Source organism: Phoenix dactylifera, chromosome 5, assembly GCF_051530095.1.
Source record: "Phoenix dactylifera cultivar Ajwa chromosome 5, Ajwa_hap1_PhDact_Kaust_v1.1, whole genome shotgun sequence".
Lineage (NCBI taxonomy): Eukaryota > Viridiplantae > Streptophyta > Magnoliopsida > Arecales > Arecaceae > Phoenix > Phoenix dactylifera.
Window position 1 is genome coordinate 2,794,474 of NC_143194.1, and position 20,723 is coordinate 2,815,196.

Genomic DNA, 20,723 nt, shown 5'->3' on the forward strand with positions numbered 1-20,723 from the left:
ACAAATGAAAAAATAGAATCAAATATTCGAGGTGAATATGGTTGGTTGGGTACCCCAAAATCATAGCCAATTAGCAAGCCAATAAAATCCTTGCTGTTCTTAGGAGTCGACCCCATCTTAAGCCTCATCACATTTAGAGTAAGATCGAAGGATAATAACAGATTCACAAGTAAAGATTCATAAGGCAACTACAAAATCTTTGGTTTAATTAGAACATCTTTATTTCTTTGTTTCTTTATTTAATCACTAAAAGCGCCATTGTATTTTAGAGCGTGTAACCACCTTCCTTACTCTGCCACACAGATTACTTTCATACTAAATTCCTCTTCCATGATAACTTGGCTAGGGTGCGTTGAGGTATAAAAGTGTCTTCGCTTTCTTACATACGAAAGAAGTGTGGAAGATATCTATCACGTCTTTCAAAGAAAGCACCACTTGAAGTCGGATTATACTTGGATCTGGAGATTTGGTGTTCATCTGAGGATGACATCATTCCTAACGCTCCTCCCCGCAACGTAGGTGGGTGAGGGTTGAGGGGAGGCTTCAGGAGTCGCTTAAGTTGTGCCGCGAGTCAGCGGCGGGGAGACAGGTGGGACGGGAGAGTTGACGAACGGGCAGCGTGAGCCTTTTTGCGCGGGAGCGGGCCCAAGGTTGCTTTGGGGCGCGGCCCTCGTGATGCGGCTGCCCTGCAGTTGTAAAGAACCGGGCAAAACTTGCATGCGAAGTAGTGGAACCCATCGTAGGGTGGAAATAGAACTAATATATAATAAAGCTACGTGGCATCAAGTGCATGTCACCTTCTCTAGATGGACCCAGGTCTGGCCATTATTAGTGCATGGGACAATTGATACCATCCTCCAAGGCATGGAATATTTCGGTAAGAATCATGTGGGCGCCACATGATATAAATTAATGAAAGTAGATAAGATTTCTCCTAACAAAATGAGGTCACATGAGGGTGACATCTTAAATTACTAGAATGCATTTAAAATTTTTTAATATAACTTTGTGTCCATGATGGTACCATTCTTTCACTCTTTTGAAGTAAAAAATATTTATAGAAAAGCTAATAGAGCTGTAGATTGGTTGGCAGCATATGTTGCTGATCATATAGAATCTACTCTCTAGATGACTGTGAGATGCTCATGAATGTATTCATTCTAGATTGATTTAATAATTCTGGTTTACCAAAAAAAAACTTTATATCAAGTCGGAGACAATTGGAGGCATCTCCGTAGGGTTATTTGCAGTAGTTGGTTGTGCAAGTAGTTTTCTTTGAGCTCCATGAAGCTCCGCTTAGATTTTTATTTATTATTTAAGAAATTGTGGAACCTAATCAAGTACTAGAATGGGAATCTTTTATCACCTAAAGAGGCTATATGAACTTGGTTGGCTAGTTGGCATTCCATAAAACTCCATCTGCTCATTCTTAATACTACCTACCAAGCTGAACTGCCAAATGATTGGATAAAAGAAAAGTTAAAAAGAAAATCACAAGGGGTAAGGAAATTAACAATATCCTATTACGAGTTCTGCAATATTTTTTATCAAATTCTGTCAAACAGAGGCAGAGTTGGTTCAAAAGAAATATATCAACTTAAAATAATTAATATATAGATGGCTACGTCACGCCTGACGAGCAAAGCAATATATACTATATATGAATGGCTGCAATCCTGCGATCTCATGATAGCATTTTCTATTAGCCGCATGGTGGTCTCTTACATATATTCCATTGATCACAAGTATTCGATGCAATTTTTTTTTTCTAAAAAAAATGTTAATAAACACGCAGCATAGAAGTGGACGTTGAACGAACAACACGTGGCATGTGTTTATGTAAAGGTTGGAACTAATGCCATGGGAGGACTAGAGTGCTCCCACGTACCTCAAACTTAGCCAATTATAAAAGAATTATGGAAGTGTTATTGTCTCCAGCCATTTGACCAGCAAGTTGGTGAACTGCTGTCAAGTTAGAGAATCAATTAATCGAGGCTGGAGTTTGACACTATTTTAGTGGTTAGGTATATTGCGATTCATTGACAAGTTCTAATTCTATTAGAATTTTTATTTAATTGGTCATTAGTTTTAATAATTTTAGGATTCTATTCATAGTTTTATTCTACTTAGTTATTTCTTACAAAATAGTTCTTTTTATTCTTTAGTAGTTATCAAATCTTATTTTTCAGTGGATGTTTGTTTTTAAATTTGAGTGGAAATTAAATATCCACCCATATGAACTCTATTTAAAGAGACTTTTGGTATATCCTTTAGTATGGCGTGAGAAAAGAAAGAGAGGGAGGGAGGGAGGGAGGGACGGGGAGAGAGAGAGAGAGAGAGAGAGAGTTATCATTCTTTTCTTTTCTGTTTTTTGTTTAGTGTTTGTTTTAGATTTTAGGACGGCACGGTCGATCTACTCCATGTAATGTGCCGTTCTACAAGTTATTGGCCCAATGCAAAATGTCATTGGTTGACCAACTCCAAGAAACATTGCAGCTTGTCCACTGTCAAATATTGGTAAAACTAGCAATATGATGCTTATGCACAACCTTAATGAGACAAGTTTCAGAGAACATGGTGATGTGTATAAATATACATTCCTACTTTGTACAGATGCATTAAGGACGAGGAGGAAGAATGAATTTATTGCATAAACTTGTATTTTGTGTACTCAACAAAAGAAGGAGGAAAAATAGGATTTGCAAAAGAGGATATAGTACTTAAATAGCAAACAATTAATCTTTGAAGGATGATAATAGATGGAATGAAAAATCTCCCTAAAGTTTACCTATTAGATCTCAATTATCCCTTAGTCAAAGGAAAGCAAACACGACTTATAAGTCGATCCGGGGCTGTGAGGGGAAAAGATAAAGAAGGAGTTGCAGCAGCGTATAGAAACAACAGCAGCAGTACGACTTTTAGAGGGCTCTGATCTCCTCTCTTCTATTACTTGTTGAAGTTCTCCTGTCTTTTATTATTATAACATAGCCAACAAAATTTGGTAGTTGTTACTTTTGTAATCATTCTATATATCCAGAAGCATTACATCAATTAATTTTATTTTAGGGAATTTTGTAGAAAAATTCACTACTTTTAAACTTGTAAAAAAATATTTTTCACTGGACCATTATATTCTCAGAAGAATATACAAAAATTTCCGGTAGATATTCATGCATTAGTAATGGATACACGTATAAGACAAGTTGATCCACACTTAAAAAATGTTCCTATACGTAGCTCTCGAGGTAAGGCTTCAAAGATCCTAGTAAAGTTCAAACAGTTTTGCAGCAAAGATGAATATGATCCTTTTTTCCAAATCCAATATTTGAGGTGGATGTTCTCAACAACCATATATTGCAAATTGTAAGAACGAATTAGTTTGCTCTTGCATAGTCTGTTGGAATAGGATTCTAAGTTGTCAAAATCTTACACAGAAAAGCAAGCTGAAAAGTATTATTTAAGTTTTTGGACTTGTTTAAATATCTAAGATTTCTTTAGTATTCAAATGATACATACTCAAACGGATTCTCACACACTCCTTCCGTTTAAGCCTTGGCATTCTCGCCAGATTAAGAATCCAAATCCAATAAAATCTAATCATAAATACCACCATTGGCTCATGCTCAACTCCAAATAAGCCAGTGTTGTTGTGTCTATTAGTCCACATGAGTCATGGACCGAGATTGCTCTAATTTTGGTTGCAATGACCTAGGGAGAACTAAACTCAATCCATGACCTGTGTATGCTTAAGAGACAATGCAGCATGAATCCTTTTGGGATCTATCATGCATGATGTTTGTAATTGGATTTGATTGAATTTAATTAGATATGGGCTTTTAGCTTGACGAGAATACTAGGGCTTAAACAAGGAAAGTGTATGAGGATCCGTGCAAATATATGTTTAATCCCCTATCGGCTATGTACTATATTGATCTTGGATACTTGTACAAGGTTAAAGATCCAACTGAAATTTTCGGACAAGTTTTTTTGGCTGAGGTCCTAAGTTGTTACAAATGGTATCCTTGAGCCCACATGGGTTCTCACACAAGTCCATAGTTTCATGTTGCGTTTGAGAGCTTTCAAGACTCTTCCCCCGGTTTGTTTCTTAAGAAAAATGAAAAGAAAAAAAAAGAAAAAAAATGGAGGTCTTCATGGTCATAGCGGGTGAAATTCTCACAACATAGCTATGGCTACAAGTGAATAATTTTCTTCCATCTATTCTTGCTACTAACATAGTCATTGGTTACATAAGAACTAAGGGCATCTAAATAACATGAGTCAAAATTTAATAATTAATCAATCAAACTCCCAAGGGCGATATGCTTAAATAATTAGCAAATGGAATGCTAGATATGGTTGATCTTCTGAACCAAGGAAAGGTTTCTAAGGTCTTCTTTTTTTCTTTCTTTTTTTTTGAGAAAAAAATATGGTTTGTCATGCGTTGCTCTGGCCATTTACAATGAATATCCAATTGTTTCTTAATCTTTAGGCAACGTAAGCTCCTTTTTGACAGCTAATTGCCGGGTGCCCCATGGGTGGTGGCGGGGCAACTCCTCGCCATGGAGCCGTGGATGCCGGAGTTTGTGCCGGGGGAGGTGCCCGTGAAAACGGCCGCTGTATGGCTCCGGCTACCCCGGCTCCCGCCGGAATATTGGTCGGCCGCGACCATACTGGAAATTGCGACCCAAGCGGGGCGGCCGCTCGCCGTTGACGGGGTGACCGAACAACGGCGAGCCATGGGCTTCGCCAGGGTGAAGGTGGCGATCGATGCCACCGAGCCCCTTCTTCCGGGGGTTCTGATTCGAGGGAAGACGAGGGTGCGGTGGCAGCCCTTCGTCTTCGAGAATATTGGTGACTATTGTACCGGTTGTGGCAGGGTTGGCCACTTGGTGAAGGCGTGCTATCATTCGGCGCCGGAGCAGTCGGAGGAGGTGGGGGTGGACTTGGGGGCTTCTCAAGTAGGGCCGGCGATGGGAACCGGGGGGGTCGACCAAGGGCTGATTTTTGGGCCTTGGCTAGTGGCAAACTGACCCCGGCTCCCACGAGGGCCGCTGCCGCCGCCGCCGCCGCCGCCGCCGCCGCTGTCGCGACCGGGGAAGACGGCTGAGCCGAAGGCCAAGGCGCCCTCGCCTCGGCCGCTGACTCCGGAAGACCGGGCTAGCCCACCGGTCATTCTCCCTCCGGATCGCGACGGTTGGTAGAAACCAACCAAGATCGCCCGTCGCCACTCGCCGCTGAAAACGCCGATGGAGGGGGAGGGCGACGGAGCACCGGAAACCTACCGCGGTAGCAACCGAGTCGACTCGGCGTTTCAACCCAGAGTTGGCCTGGTTGACCCGGATGGCGGGCCTGGCAAGCCTGGGCCGGACGTGCATTGGGCTGGCCCGGTCGCGATATCCGGCCCGCAGATCGACGCGGGGGGGACCACGGGCCCGTCGGGCAAGCGGCCCAGGGATGATGGGCCGCGAGTCAACAAGGGCCCATGGGGGTCCTTTGGTATGGGTAAGGCGCGCGCACGTGCGTTGCGCGTGGTGCGCACGGCACGTGCGCGCGCGCGTGTCGTTAGGGTGCTGGTGGCGCCCAAGGGAGCGCGCGATTCAAATGGGTCGCGCGCTCCCAGGGGGTCCCGCGCGCCCAAAGGCTTCGTCACGCGCGGGCCTGGCGGGCTGCGTGGGGCCTGCGGGACGCGCAAGCCTGGCGGGCCGCGCGCGCCAGGCGGGCCGCGCGCGCCTGACGGGCCGCGTGCGCTTGCTGGGCTGTGTGCGCCTGGTGGGCCAGGCCTGCCTGGCGGGCCGCCTATGCTGGCTGGGCCCCGCGGGCAGGTGGCTCCGAGTGAGCCTGTTCGTGGGCGGGTTGACCCCGGGGCTGCTCTTTCGGGGCTTGGTCCTTTCCAGTTTGGCCTTATGGGCGAGGGTATGGGCCCGGCGAGTAGCCATGATGTGATGGAGCCGGAGATTGTAGGAGAGAGGCTCGGGTCACCAGGAGCACTGAGTGTGCCTGGACTGATGGACACCATCGAGGATCCAGCACGGGGGGCAGCTACAGTATTCTGGTTTGGTTCCCCACCCCAGGTGGAGGAGAGACCCCGGCCAGAGACCTCTCTGGCAGGCACTGGAGTCATAGTATACCCCCCGCAGGAGTCTAGCCCGGGCGAGCGCGACCTAGGCGGTGGGGCCCATGGGGAAGGGGGTCGGGGTTTAGTTAGCCACCCTGAGGCTGAGCAGCTGGCTCAGGCCGCCCGGGAGGGGATGCCCCGGGGGGATAGTAGGGAGACCAGAGATGACCGGGTAGCGGTCGCAGGGACCACCAGTACACTGGCGGTGGATCATCCGACGGTGGTGCAGAGGGTCCGAGCGGCTGTTATGTGGGCTGTCTCCGGAGTGAGTGAGGATGACGGTCAGCTAGGGGGAATGCACTCCGAGGTAGTGTTGGACCCGATGGCCCAGGGGGTGGATGAGCCTGTGGCCGACCTCTCAGACTTTTCTCCATGAGGATCCTAGCTTGGAATTGCAGGGGGGCAGGTAAGCCGTCCTTTAGGACGTCGTTCAGGAGGTTAGTGCAGGTCCATAGCCCAGAGATCTGCTTCCTCTGTGAGACGCGATTATCTGGTAACGGACTTCGTTGTGTGCAGCGTCGTCTGGAGGCCGATTGGGAGTCCTATGCGATAGACTCCCAAGGGCTTTCAGGGGGCATTTTGGTATTATGGAAGCGGGGGGTGGCGTCTGTGGATGTCTTCAACAACTGCCCCCAACAGGTTATCATGATCATTACCGAGCCTGATGCGGCTCCATGGGTTTTGTGTGGGGTGTATGCGAGCACTGATTATAGGAATAGGAGGGTTCTCTGGGACGAGATTACTAATCTGGTTGTCCAGGGGTTTCCGACCATGGTGATAGGTGACTTCAATTGTATCTTAAGTGCGAGTGAGAAGAGAGGGGGACGACCCTTCACCGATACAGTAGATCGAAGAGAGTTCCGGGATTTTGTATCTCAGAATGGCTTAGTGGATCTGGGTTTCTCGGGACCGCGATTCACGTGGTGTAACAACCAGTCTAGTATGACTAGGGTTTGGGAGCGGATAGATAGGGCTATGGCGAGCCCCGATTGGATCATCCGATTTCCCACCTACCAGGTCAGACACTTATCCCGTATTGCCTCTGACCATTGTCCACTGTTGCTATCAACAACTTCGGATACTGGCCATCACAGCCCTTTCCGTTTTGAGAAGGTGTGGTTGTCCTACCCTCAGTCCTGGGATATCGTTCGAGAGGCATGGTCCTTGCCGGTACACGGCAATGCCATGCAGAGGGTATCACGAAAATTGGAACTAACTAAGAGGCGGCTCCGTCGTTGGAACCGCGAGGTTGTGGGAGATATTTTTAGAAAGATGGAAGTGGTAGAGGCTGCCATTAGTAATCTTCAAAGCAGGGAAGATCAGGAAGGTGAGCTCCCGGAGGCAGACATGACAAGCCTACGGGGGCTACTTGCCGATCATCACTCGTTGCTACGGCAACATGAGGTCTTCTGGAGACAGAAGTCCAGGGTCCAGTGGATTAGAGAGGGAGATCGGAATACCAGTTTCTTCCACCGGACGACGGTCATCAGGAGGCAGAGGAACATGATTCGTTCCCTGCGAGATGGGACTGGTCGTCAGGTGGAGGGGGAGGCAGAGGTTAGTCAGGTACTGCTAGATTTCTTTTGGTCCAGATGGACGGAGGATAGAGATCCCGGGGATGTCGGCCAGCTCCCGAGGGCGGATACGCAAATCGGAATGTCGGAGAATGCACTCCTGGTTCGACATGTGACGGGGGAGGAAGTGCAGGAGGCGGTCTGGGCCCTTGCAGGGGACAAGGCCCCAGGGCCGGACGGCTTTCCACCTTTCTTCTTTAGGAGATATTGGGGTGTCATTCGGGTTGCAGTGGTGGAGGCAGTACAGTACTTCTTCAGTCAGGCAGTGATGCCTGATGATTGGAGAGCTACCTATGTCGCGCTGATACCTAAACGCCAGGATGCGAGGGAGCCCAGCCATTTCAGGCCCATCAGCTTGTGCACAACCCTTTATAAGGTGGTGGCAAGGATAATGGTGGGTAGGATGAAGCATCTGCTGCCAGGCCTCATTTGCTAGGAGCAAGGTGCTTTTGTGGGGGGTAGGAATATTTCTGATAACGTCATGTTGGCCCAAGAAATGATGTGGGATCTGCGACGGGCCTCTAAGCGAAGAAGCATGATGGCTGTCAAGCTGGACATGGAACGGGCTTATGATAGGATTCGGTGGAGATTCTTACGACGCGCTTTGGAGTGCTTCGGTTTTCATGAGACCTGGATTGAGTGGGTGTTGGGGTGTGTCCAGGGGTCGAGATTCTCCATCTTGATCAACGGTACGCCCTTCCCTTTCTTTAGGTCTACGATGGGGCTTAGACAGGGATGTCCGTTATCCTCATACTTGTTTATCATCTGTTCAGATATCCTGTCTCGGGCTCTGCGGGATGCTTGTGCTAACCGGGAGCTGGAGGCATTTGTTTCCGCCCCAGGGTCTCGGTCTATATCGCATCTACTATTCGCAGACGATTGCCTACTCCTGGCCAGGGCGCAGGTAGAGGATGCACGGGTACTCAGGAGAGTTTTGGCGGAGTACTGTGCTATGTCGGGTCAGAAGGTTAACTTTCAGAAGTCAACAATCTCTTTCAGCCCTAGTACTGAGCATAGGGTCAGACAGGAGATTCGGGGGTTACTTGGGATGCCGGCCCAGGACAGGATCTGGAGTTACCTGGGAGTACCCATTACGGGTCAGAGGTTACGGGTGGCGGAGTGTTCTGGTCTGGTGCAGAGGATCCAGAGCAGACTGGAGGGGTGGAGGGCATCTTCACTTTCCATGATGGGTAGATTGACGCTGATTAGGTCAGTGCTAGCTTCCATGCCTGTCCACCTCATGGCCAACACAGTAGTTCCGAGAACAGTGCTAATGAGGATTGAGCGGCTACTTCGGAGCTTCTTGTGGGGGTCGTATGGAGGGGGTCACGGGGTGCATCTAGTGGCATGGGAGAGCGTCTGCCTACCAGTGAGTGAGGGTGGCCTCGGGGTCTCGTCTCTGGTGGAGCGACGTGAGGCGCTGATTGCCCGACATGCAGCTCGATTCACGCTGGAGCCACAGGGATTCTGGAGTCAGACTATGGCTACCAGATATGGCCGTACTGGCACTGCAGGGGCGGTCCGCAGTGGGCGTCGCTGTTCATTCATGTGGCGAGAGATTGCCAGATACCTTCCCATGGTCGAGGAGAACACTAGATGGTTGATAGGAAATGGGCAGAGTATTGATGTGGTTGGTGACCCATGGGTGGGTGCCCTACCCTTGAGACGTTGGCCGACTACGGTTGACATCGAGGCAGTGGAGGGACTGCGGGTCTGTGACCTCCTTGTCCCAGGCGGGGTTGCCTGGGATGAGGATAGGGTGGGTTACATGTTTGGGGCACACTTGGCTGAGAGGGTTAGGTCCCTTCCGATCCCAGGGCATGTGGGTCCGGATACCCGGGTGTGGAGCACGTCGTGCAGGACCGGAGTGAGGGTGGGGGACCTCTCCCGTGTGCTCCGGCCAGAGCATGAGCCAGGGCCGGATTGTGCCTGGGTCTGGCGCCTAGGCCTCCATCCGAGGGTCGCACTGTTCTTATGGAAGGTTGCTTGGGTTCGGCTTCCGACAAGAGCAGTATTGAGCGAACGGGGTTTGAGGTTGCCCTCAGAGTGCGGGGCATGCGGAGCTGAGGAGTCGGTGGACCATGTACTGTTTCAGTGCATATGGGCGAGGGCGGCGTGGTGTGCGGCGGGGCTGCCATGGGATGGTTGGACCCATGGGGACCAGTTCTTACGAACTATTCGCGGGTGGTCGGGTAACCCATTGACTCGCCAAGAGGCGGTTAGAGCGACCTGCACAGCATACCAGATATGGCTGGCTAGGAATGCTCGAACCTTTGGTGAGCAGAGCAAGTCGCCAAGGCTCGTGGTGGAGAGCGCCGGGCGCAGGCGGCAGAGTTTAGTTGTACTGTCTCCTTAGACAGACTTTTGATAGCTCGGGATATCTGGGGCTCCCCTTCTGCCTCGGCAGCTTCTCACACGGTGTTTTTCACCTGGGAGCCCCCACCCCCAAGCTTCCTCAAAGTCAATTTTGATGGGTCCGTGCTGGATGGTGGCACGATAGGTGGAGCGGGTTTTGTTATTCGGGACCCTACCTCCAGGGTTGTGGCGGCAGGAGGCTGTCAGGTATTTGACTGTACGGTCCCTGGAGCAGAGCTGAGAGCTGCCTGGGCGGGTCTTCGACACGCTCAGCATGTGCTCTCAGCTAGATCTGTCATCTTGGAGGGTGACTCGGCTACGGTCATTAGTTGGATCCAGGGGGGTCTGAGAGCCGGTGCTGCCGACCATCCCTTGGTCCGCGATATCGGGTTGATGACGAGGGACGGAGGGGTGGTCCAGGCGAAGCATGTGTTTCGAGAAGCTAATGGGGCTGCGGATTGGGTGGCCACGTATGTGGCCAACCATGCCGGGAGCACCTTATGGGCTGGGGACGGGGAGCTGCCTCGGGAGCTCCGGGATGTCTTGTTTTCCGATTTTATTGGGTGTATCCGTACACGTGTTGTATAGATCGCCCGGTTTAGCGAAAAAAAAAAAAAAAAAACCAGACTGTTGCGGTCTGCTGACCTCCTTTCTTCGTTTATTCACCCATCCAGGACATGGCTATCTCCAGTACGGGCATCTTTTTCATCGGGCATGGTTTTTTTGATGTAAGAAAAACTTATACAAAAAATATTCATTCATATCCATATAAATGGGAATAAATTTTTTGTTTGGAGAAAAATGATGTTCTGTCAAGGTTACAGACTTGCAATTGGGGGGTGAAGAAATGTTGTTCGAATAGTATTTGAAAATAACGGATGAAAAAGAAGATATTTTCTCGACCGGATGAACCGGATAAAAGTATAATAATATATTATTTTATAATTATCATATGATAATAATATATTTTTACATTGCAACTATCCCGCCATTTAGTCTGGGTTAAGAAGCATTAGGCCCTGTTTGGCAAAGCTGGTGGCAATAGAGCTTTTGAAAGTAGAGCTTTTGGAAGTAGAGCTTTTTGAAGTAAAGCTTTTATAAAAATCTATTTGCTATTTGATAATTATATTTCTAAAATATTGTGAAACTTTAACATGTGTTTGGTAAATAAACTGAGAAAATATTTTTAGTATGACAAAAAGGACATTGTATAATATTATACAACATAACATAATAAAATATAATATATATTAATACATAAATATATGATATAGTATAATATTATTGTAATGTAATATAATATTATTATAATATAATATTGTATACTATAGCATAATAATTCAATATAATATTAAATTATTTAACGTGGCATATCAATATATTATGATATAATGTAATATAATATTATATTTATAGTATAATACAATAATAAAGACATAAAATATTATAATTATTAGCATTAATTAATTTTTCATAATATAACATAATATTAAATTATTTAACATAACATATTAATATATTATGATATAATGTAATATAATATTATATTTATAGTATAATACAATAATGAATGTATAAAATATTATAATTATTAACATAAATTAATTTTCCATAATATAACGTAATACTAAATTATTTAACATAACATATTAATGTATTATGATATAATGTAATATAATATTATATTTATAGTATAATACAATAATAAAGGTATAAATATTGTAATTATTAGCGTAAATTAAATTTCCATAATATAATATAATATTAAATTATTTAATACAACATATTAATGTATTATGATATAATGTAATATAATATTATATTTATAGCATAATATAATATTTTTATGATTATAAAATATTTATGGTATAATATTATATTATATTTTTTTTTGGGACTCCTTCAGATTTTCATAATTATAAAAAGATATTTTGTATAATTGTTATATTTTATTACGGATATTTTGGTTTAAAAAGAAAAAAAATATTATAAATCAAAACAGCTTTCCGACGGAGCCTAAAAGTGCTTCTTCAGAAAAGCTGTTTTTAGTTTTCTAGCAAAGCTAAAACAACTTTTTGAATTTTTTACCAAACATCCCTATTTTATCTAAAAATACTTTTGGAGGGCCAGAAAGTGCTTTTTGGCCTTTCAAAAGCTCTACCAAATGGAATCTTATTCTTTTAAATAAATATCGTTATAGATCACTGCTATCTTGTTGACGCTCAGGACCTCCTTTCGAGGAGGGTTGCCAACTGGCAGGCTGGCACAAGCCTAAATTTAGCCATCTCCTCTTTTTTTCCTACCAACACACACAAGCTGCTTGCACTTCCCTCAAAACACAACCTGTTTGCACAATAACAAGGGAGTATAGACAATTTGTTCTACTCATCAAAAACCTGCAACTAGATTTCCTCTCTTTTGATGTTAAATGATTGATACAATTCGATCACTCAATCAATTATTTGATCAATAGTACCATTAGAGTCCACTTCTTCCCCATGCTACGAGCAAGAGGGAAAATGAAAAAGACTACCCTACCATCTCTCGGTGGATTAATTAACATGATCACGAAGAATAATTAATGGTCCATTTGATTATATGTGCATGTAAACTCTGTTTCTCTATAAATTAGTAAAATATCAAATAGAGATTAATGTTGAAGATAGCATCTGCGCAAAAGTTATGCTATCCTTTGCATTCCCCCCCCCCCCCCCCTAATTTTAAAAAGCAATACATTTTTACTACCAAAATTTCTAAAGGTTTTATAAATAATTTTAAATAAGAAAAGTTTTTCATCATACATGTTGTTTAATCTAGTGTCCTTTTTTCTGGTGTTTTGGAAACAAAAATAGAAAATAAAAGCAATGCTACAAGGGACCTCAATTTTCATAATGGAGGAGAAGTTGTATTTATACCCTATGGGTTCGTTTGGTTCGCGGGAAGTATTTTTCCTCCTAAAAATATGATTCCTGCGAAGCAGATTTATAGGAAGAGGATGCCTAGGAAAGTACTTTTGGCATGTTTGGTTGACCATGGAAAAGTGACAGATTTTCAAAGTGTTTATGTTTGGTTAACCATCCACTTTCTTGGGAAAGTTATGTATAATTCCTATTATACCCTTAATAAAAATTAGATCTTTAATGCCTCTTTAATGTTTCTTTAATGCTGAAGGATTTTTATGGGAAAAAATAAAAATGGAGTGATTCTTGCCTCATGGGAAAGTAACTTTTGTATGTTTCTCATGGGAAAGAATTTCTAATAAAATGTGGGAATCATATTCCTATGAGAATACAACTTTTCCATCTCTCTCCTTTGAAAACTCCAACCAAACAAGAGGCATCTCATTACTTTCCCGTTGACCACACTTTCCCCCCTTCTTTTCCCGCGAACCAAATGAGCCCTAAAGAAACTCAAGTGAAGCATATAATGAGCTACTATTGGATGTTCTCAGCAAATTAAGTTTTAAATTGAAGCTTTGTTCTAACTTGTAAACCCATAGCATCAAGAAACATTACATAAGTAACATAACTAAACTTAGTTTAAAGTAATTCTTTTTTTCATTTTATTTCATTCCATGGAATCCTTTAGTTGGCCTCCCTGGGCCTAGATACTATTTTAGGGAAAAGATGGATATGTTCCCTACTGTTTAACTTATTTTGTATCTGATCTCAACTTTTACAAGCATTCAGAGCCATTGAGTTAGATCACGTATTAATCAGAGAAGATCCTCTAGTATGTAGCAATATTTTTGCATTGTATATTTTGGAAATGAAAAGAAATACTCTTTACTACGATTCAGGGAAAAGAATATATATGTGCATGGCATGGCTTTTGCATGAGCATGATGCTTTTTATTCCTCATGCCGGGGCTTGGACAAAAGCAACTTAACATGATAAACAAGCTAATGGTTAACTAATAACAATAGCAATATTAGGACTTGCAAACTGTAAGGCATTTCTCCTTTTGAAAAATTGATATCACTAGAATTGTGCGTGAGTGACTCATTCTTTTTGAATGACACTAGTTTATAAAGGTTATAGTTGGCTACAGAATATTTGGCTTGAACTATTTTGAAATTTGTATAGCTTGAACTATTTACTTTACAATATATGTCTTAAGATGCGGGAGGAAACTGAGTTTACAATGATAAGCACTATTGTAATATTTAATGATTTTCTAAAAAACTTTATAAATAATTTACGAATGTAAACCAAGAAATATCAATTTTGACCTGCAGTATGTGGTGGGATTATGAAAACACTGTTAGCACGTCGCCTAATTCTAGGAGACTTGATGTGGCCTACTTAATCAAGCTTATCCCACATCAAGATAAACCTCGTTTAAATGGTGATTAAATCCAATCAAGAAAGAGGTAATATGGAGTTTATCTTATCTGGTAGTTTCTGTGTTGCATAGAAACTAATTAGAGATAAACCTTAAAGATAACGATCGGGGTCCCTAACCTAGTAGTATAAATAAGCATGTGGATCCATCACCTAGACCTCTTTCTTTGTGGTGTGACAACTACATGCTTGAACAGCATGGGTGAAGGTCAGTAAAAATTTATTTGATTATTATTATTCCGCTGCATGATATGCCTACAAACACAGATAAATTTTTTTATTATAATAAATAATAAATATTAAATAAATATTATAATTAGTGAAGAGAAATTTTATAGTTCCAGCTGGAGATTAAGTTTGGTAGGGAGTGAAATACCTTCATGCAGGTGATACCAAAGAAGAGTTTTACATAGTTTGACAAATGGGAGTATGAACTCTTTTCCACATAGTGATATTTTGCTCCAACACCAATGGTAAAGATAGCATGGTGATAAGCAAAAGATATAGTTGTACATACAAGATTCTGATCTATTTATTCAGCATTATTGTTCCTTGAAAAATTGCTATCGGCAAGTTAAACAATAATTTTAGTTAAAGATAAATTACATTGTATGGGCCTTTTTATGGGTAGTGCTATAAAACAATATTTGTCAAGGGAGCGGAGGTCATAGGTGTTGATGTTGTGACAATAGAATTGTAATAATGCCAATTATTGCTATTGTTTTTAATTATAAATATAAATAAATATTATAATCAAAAAAGTTAATAATTGAAATAACACTGCCTGCTTGAAGATTTTTTTGTAGCAATTTTTGCTTGAAGATGCCCTCCAAATAAACCAATGAAACTTGCCCTTTTTCTTCTATTTTGTTTAAAATATGAACTAATCGAGTCCAACATCAAAAAAAAGGGCATATGACGTTATAGGGATAAATTTGCTCTACAGATGAAACCTCAGGACGAAAGTTAAAGTTTCTTTGCATTATAATAGTAGAAAAAGAGTAAGTTAATGAAAACTTCTCGTACTGACATACAATTATTTAACGGTGTCCTAGTTACATGGCTCATACGGAGCTTCAAATTGTTTTCAGGCTTACTTCCAATTCTCAGTATGAACCTAACGCAGTCCCCATTCCTACCTAAACCAACGTATACCTACCTTCTTGTTTGCATCAATTCTAAATCTGAAAACCTTTTGATTCATCGGTCTGAAGCATATTTAAAATAGTAAGTACCAAGTTTCTAAATAAACTGAAAATTATTTGTGAGTGGCCAGATCAAGCAATTGCGGATTGGTCCCATCCGACGGGTAAACGAGAAACATCAATTCAAGCCCGTGGGCCGATACGTTTATGTGATCGAAATTTTGAATGCTGATATGGAGTTATTATTTATTTGTTTATTTTTTATTTATATAGTGGTTGCTCACACCAGCCGTGGGTGGATGCACAATAAAGTCAAAAAAAAAAAACCATTACGAGAAGAGAATGAATCGAGTTCTGATCCTCCCAAAGATACTTCTGAATGATGCGCAGCATAGGAGGTGACTCAGTCCGTGGCATTATTCGCCTCGCGATAGACATGAGAGGTCAGAAAGAAGCCACACTCGCCTGCGAGCCCACGAATATCTCGAAGAAGTGGGTGTTGATCGTTACAGGTGCACTGCCCTCGGATTCACTCAATCACTGTAGCCGATTCCATGTGGATGCTATCAACCCCGAGCACTTGCCTCGTTTAGATAATCCCCTCCCAAGCTGCCTCGCATAGGAATTATAACCATGAGTTGACATCAGATGCACTGTCTTGTGAGGGATCAATCGTGTACTTTCAAACCTAATCCAGTGCTTGAGACAGCTAATGGACACAGTGAAATACTTGCATAGGACCGCATTGAAGCAACGACCTTTAAATTTTCCACACTAATAAAGGGCTTGCAGTGTGAACAACAGTTCAAGAATATTCTAATCAATAAGCTTGCAATCTGAGTAGAGTAATTAGGAATGATGCCATCGTATATACATTGTCATTTCATCCTTCAGAGTATATCCAGTTCATTATTTCACACTTCTTCCTGATTTAGGGGCTATTTAATTCAAAGCTTTTGGGCTTTTCTGTGAGGCGAGCTACTGGAGAACTACTGAAGTGCTATCGTTTGTAAAGATACTAACCTTGTTATTGTTGTTTCTTTGAGTTGTTTTTGGTCTGTGGTTTCCTGAACGCAACGTTAATTTATCTAGCAGGCCATTTTGTCTACTGAATGCTGTATTTCATAATTTGTCAGGTGGATTACATGAGAATTCTTGGAAGTCGTGTCCTGTATGGTTGAGGCCCCGAAGTCAACAGCAGGAATATGAGCTTGTGTCGCTGGTGGTTGAAGGCCAGCAAGAGGGTGATGCTCTTGTAGTCCTTTGTATTGCCTCATTTTGGCATCAATCTTCTTGTCCAATTCGTAGAGAACGGATCCAAAGGAATCCGAAGAAGAACATGGATTGAGAGAACTGCCATGCGTCCCTGTGATTATCACACTAAATACATCCATTCTTCTGAAGAGCAAATGGATTGAATGCCCGTACACTGATATCTCATCTGAATTCAGTTTCGATTATTGTATCGACTTCGCAGTTGTGGATACAAGTCTGTGTGGTCTGCCGCTTTATCGACTCAGATGAGTGAAGGGTATCCAGCATCCTGTCTGGCCTTCAAGGATTGGTGAATGATTCTCCTGCCCCACTCAATAGCAGTCAAGAATTGACATACTGATATACCTACCACGATACCGAATCGATATGCAGTCTCATTATGTCTCACCATCTCGTACTATACCAAATATCAATATTGTAATAGAATGGTACTGGTACGGAGTCCGATACCACAACAACGAATCTTGAGAAACGATCTCTGATCCCTATGCCTCTCTCTTCTTTCCTTTTTGTTCAGCAGATTTCTACTATTCTTATCTGCTGAAGATCTGTACATTCCTCATTGTAAATACTTCTAACTGGCAATAAATTTGGGTTGCATTTCGCTCCCAGTCAGTTCAAAAAAAAAAAGAAAAAGGAAAAAAACTGTGTGGTCTGCCGCAACATCGGGGGTATTTAGGATGTTTCATCTATGGTGTTGTTTTTAGCAAAATTATAGGAAGATGGTAACAGGGCGGAGGCAGAGATTACCTGGAAAACGAAGATGCAGAAGATCAGTGGACATGTATCATTTCATGGAGAGCATTATTGTTTTTTCCTTTTTTTTTTTTTTTTTGAATCTTTCGTGTATTATGAACTTTGTTGTGTAATATTGAGTCTTATCTGCATCTATTATATTCTTTCTAGAAATTTTGTGTTTCTTGAAACAACCTTTGCTGTCATATTGGTGTGATTCTTCGTACATTGTGGATGCTTCTTCGTACATTGTTGTTGAGAACAAGAAGGAAAGGAAATCCAGCCAAAATTTGTGGTGAGGGTGGAATTGAACCCAGGTCACAGATATCTAATACCTAATGAGTTCAGCGAGTTGGCACTATGGACAGATCAGAGTTAAAAAAGTTGAGGAATAAACATCTGCAACAGCATGACTTGCTGTTTTGAATCTGGACATGAGATTTAGGTTGCATGAACAGTTGTAACTATTTTGCAATCTTCACCCAAATGGAATGGGTATTGAGTGAATCGTGACTAGAAAGAACAAATTGATGTGTTTCCTACTGATTTCTGATCTTTGGGGATTTATATGGTGCCTTTGTATTATAATACTTTGTTATACAATGATATGCCTTTGTCATGATTATATGAAGGGGACATGCAGCAACACCTGATAGTTTAATATGGATACATCTCGGAACCGACTTATGCTGACAAGGCGAACCAATCAGTGAAAGCTCACTGCTTAGCCGTTCGAATCCGGCCATGTTGGCTACTTAAAGGATATGCAAAGAATCCTCTGCATCTCAGATTTTCTCCATAGATGGCAATAACTCGGTCGTATCGCTAACTGCGTCATAACAAACATGATGCCTAAGCAAATTCTGCTACTGAAAAATGCAGGAGAGATTTATGGGGGAGGTATGTGGTTTGTTTCTTTATCAACCAGTTTATAATTCCCAAACTATCTGGTGACAGATTCTGACCGTCGTCTATATATTATATTTTCGAGGGCTCTCTAGGTAAGCTCTATTTTGACTCCTTTGTGTTGCTTTTTTGCCCATCTCGTACCTTCTTCTATTTTCTAAGAATTGTATCTGACTTAGGCATCGGAGGATCTGCCGACCGACACGCTTCGACGAATGGACTTCTTTTTTTTTTTTTCCTATTTCAAGTGAGAGCTATCTGAAACCGTTCCTCCACCTTCCAACTCTACCAAAGCATCACTATAGAGATGTGCAGTGATCCCATCCAAACCTTCATTTCGAATGGCAGATTGGCCATGAGCTTCAGCGACCATCACCTACTCGATGCCCTAGATCGGACCGGTTCCTAGCAACAAATATCATCTAGATACTTGCGCTTGTGCTTCTTAATTTATAATAGGAAAGCAGTTTGAAGTGCGCCCACCTTTATGATGACATTGATTATTAAGTTGCCTAGTGTCCATTATCAAGAATTTAATGTGTGGTTATCCTATTTGTCGGTCAAACCCCTGCGCATATGTTTTGCGGTATGATGGAAGCAACTGGCATTTGGTTTTCTTTGGACGTCCTACTCACTCTCTGTGGATGATTTCTCTTAAATGGCAGGAAATAAAACTTGAAGTTACTTATCCGGTCAAGGAGCACAGACAAAGGGCTGGAAAGTGGAAGGAAAGAAAGAAGCAGCCATTGAATGCAGAACCCCAAATTTTTTTGGTCGTGTATTGCCGACCACATAAGTATCCCCTCTAACATTAAAAACTTAAAATATATCTTCCATGCTAAATAAAAAGGTCTCTACTTGATACCACACCTTGGAGCATCTGAAAATCCCATAGGAGTTGCTCTATTACCCATTGACAAAAAGACAATGGTATGACATCGCATGGTAAATCAGAAATATTGTCCCAAAACCTAGAGAAGATGGACTCAGTTTCTTACGGGCAACAGACCTCATGAATTATGCCATTTCAAAAAAAAATGAGAGCATATGTCATATGCTGACATTTTCCTATCACCTTTAGCTGCTCCATGAGTACTAGTAGAAAGAACATTATTAGTGGCAAGTGGAAAATGCAAAGTATCCAACAAAAAGAGCTAAAGCCCCCTAATAATTTCATTTGAGTGGAAGAGTGCACTAAAGGATAGTCATGAGGCATTGGAATTAGGTCATTCCAACATCATGATCGTGTCACGGGACATGTCACAAACGCATGGGTTGCATGTCATTGGATCGAGCAAGCTTTTTTTAAGGAAAGGAAGAAGAGGGCATTGGAATCTGAGCTTTGGTGGTTGGTGACCACGACTTTGCCTCCACCAACCAATAATCCTTCAAGCGGCGCTCGATAGCACCAACTTGCTTTGCCCTCGCGAGTGATGGTTTCTTTGATGGCCCTCTGTGCCCACGTTTATTAATACGGTCCTGCCTTCCCCTCTCTTTTTCTCTCTCTCTCTCTCTAAAAAAAAGTCGGCAAAATGTAGAAGATTCTTCTAAAAAAAACTTCGAGAGCGATGAGTCATGCAGAAGACAACTCAATATCACTATTCGTCTTTCGATAGACACAAATCGTCCAAAAAAATTCACACTCCTTCAAAAACCTGCATATATATCGTGGAACAGCTTCGCCCCATGCCCATATAATAACCATTCTCCGATAGGGACCGCTTTACCGTTGGACGGACTAGCCGTTGCGTTCAAACGTAAGGTGGGCCTACTGGCTTTAGAGCAAAATACTTGGGACCTGGTTTTGAGCTTGCTTATTGCTGCAATTACCTGTGCTGTTGTGATTTGGTTTGGTTAATCACTTCTGATTGTACTATGCGGTACGTTCTCTTGAACTCCATCACGCTTTTATGACTAGGATTATTGCTGTAATGAACATCTAAACCATGTTCTACTCTGGGATTCCATCAAATAATTTGCGCGAGGCCAACTTGTGTCGGCAATTAGCTGAGGAATGGACATGGTACAAACTCATCCACTGTTATTATTGATTCTATGAAAGAACTGTTGAAGGGACTAATTCATCTTTATGTTAACATCCAAGCCAATAAATCCACACGGTCGTCATAAAAGTTATCTAATTAAAAATTCACAACCCATCTCTTCATTTCTAGAGTTCGTCCGAGCTTTAACAGAATTTATTTAAAAAAGAGGACCCAAAAAAAGTACCCAATACCCAAGAGTGGTTTTTATGGTCTTGAAATTCAGATTTCA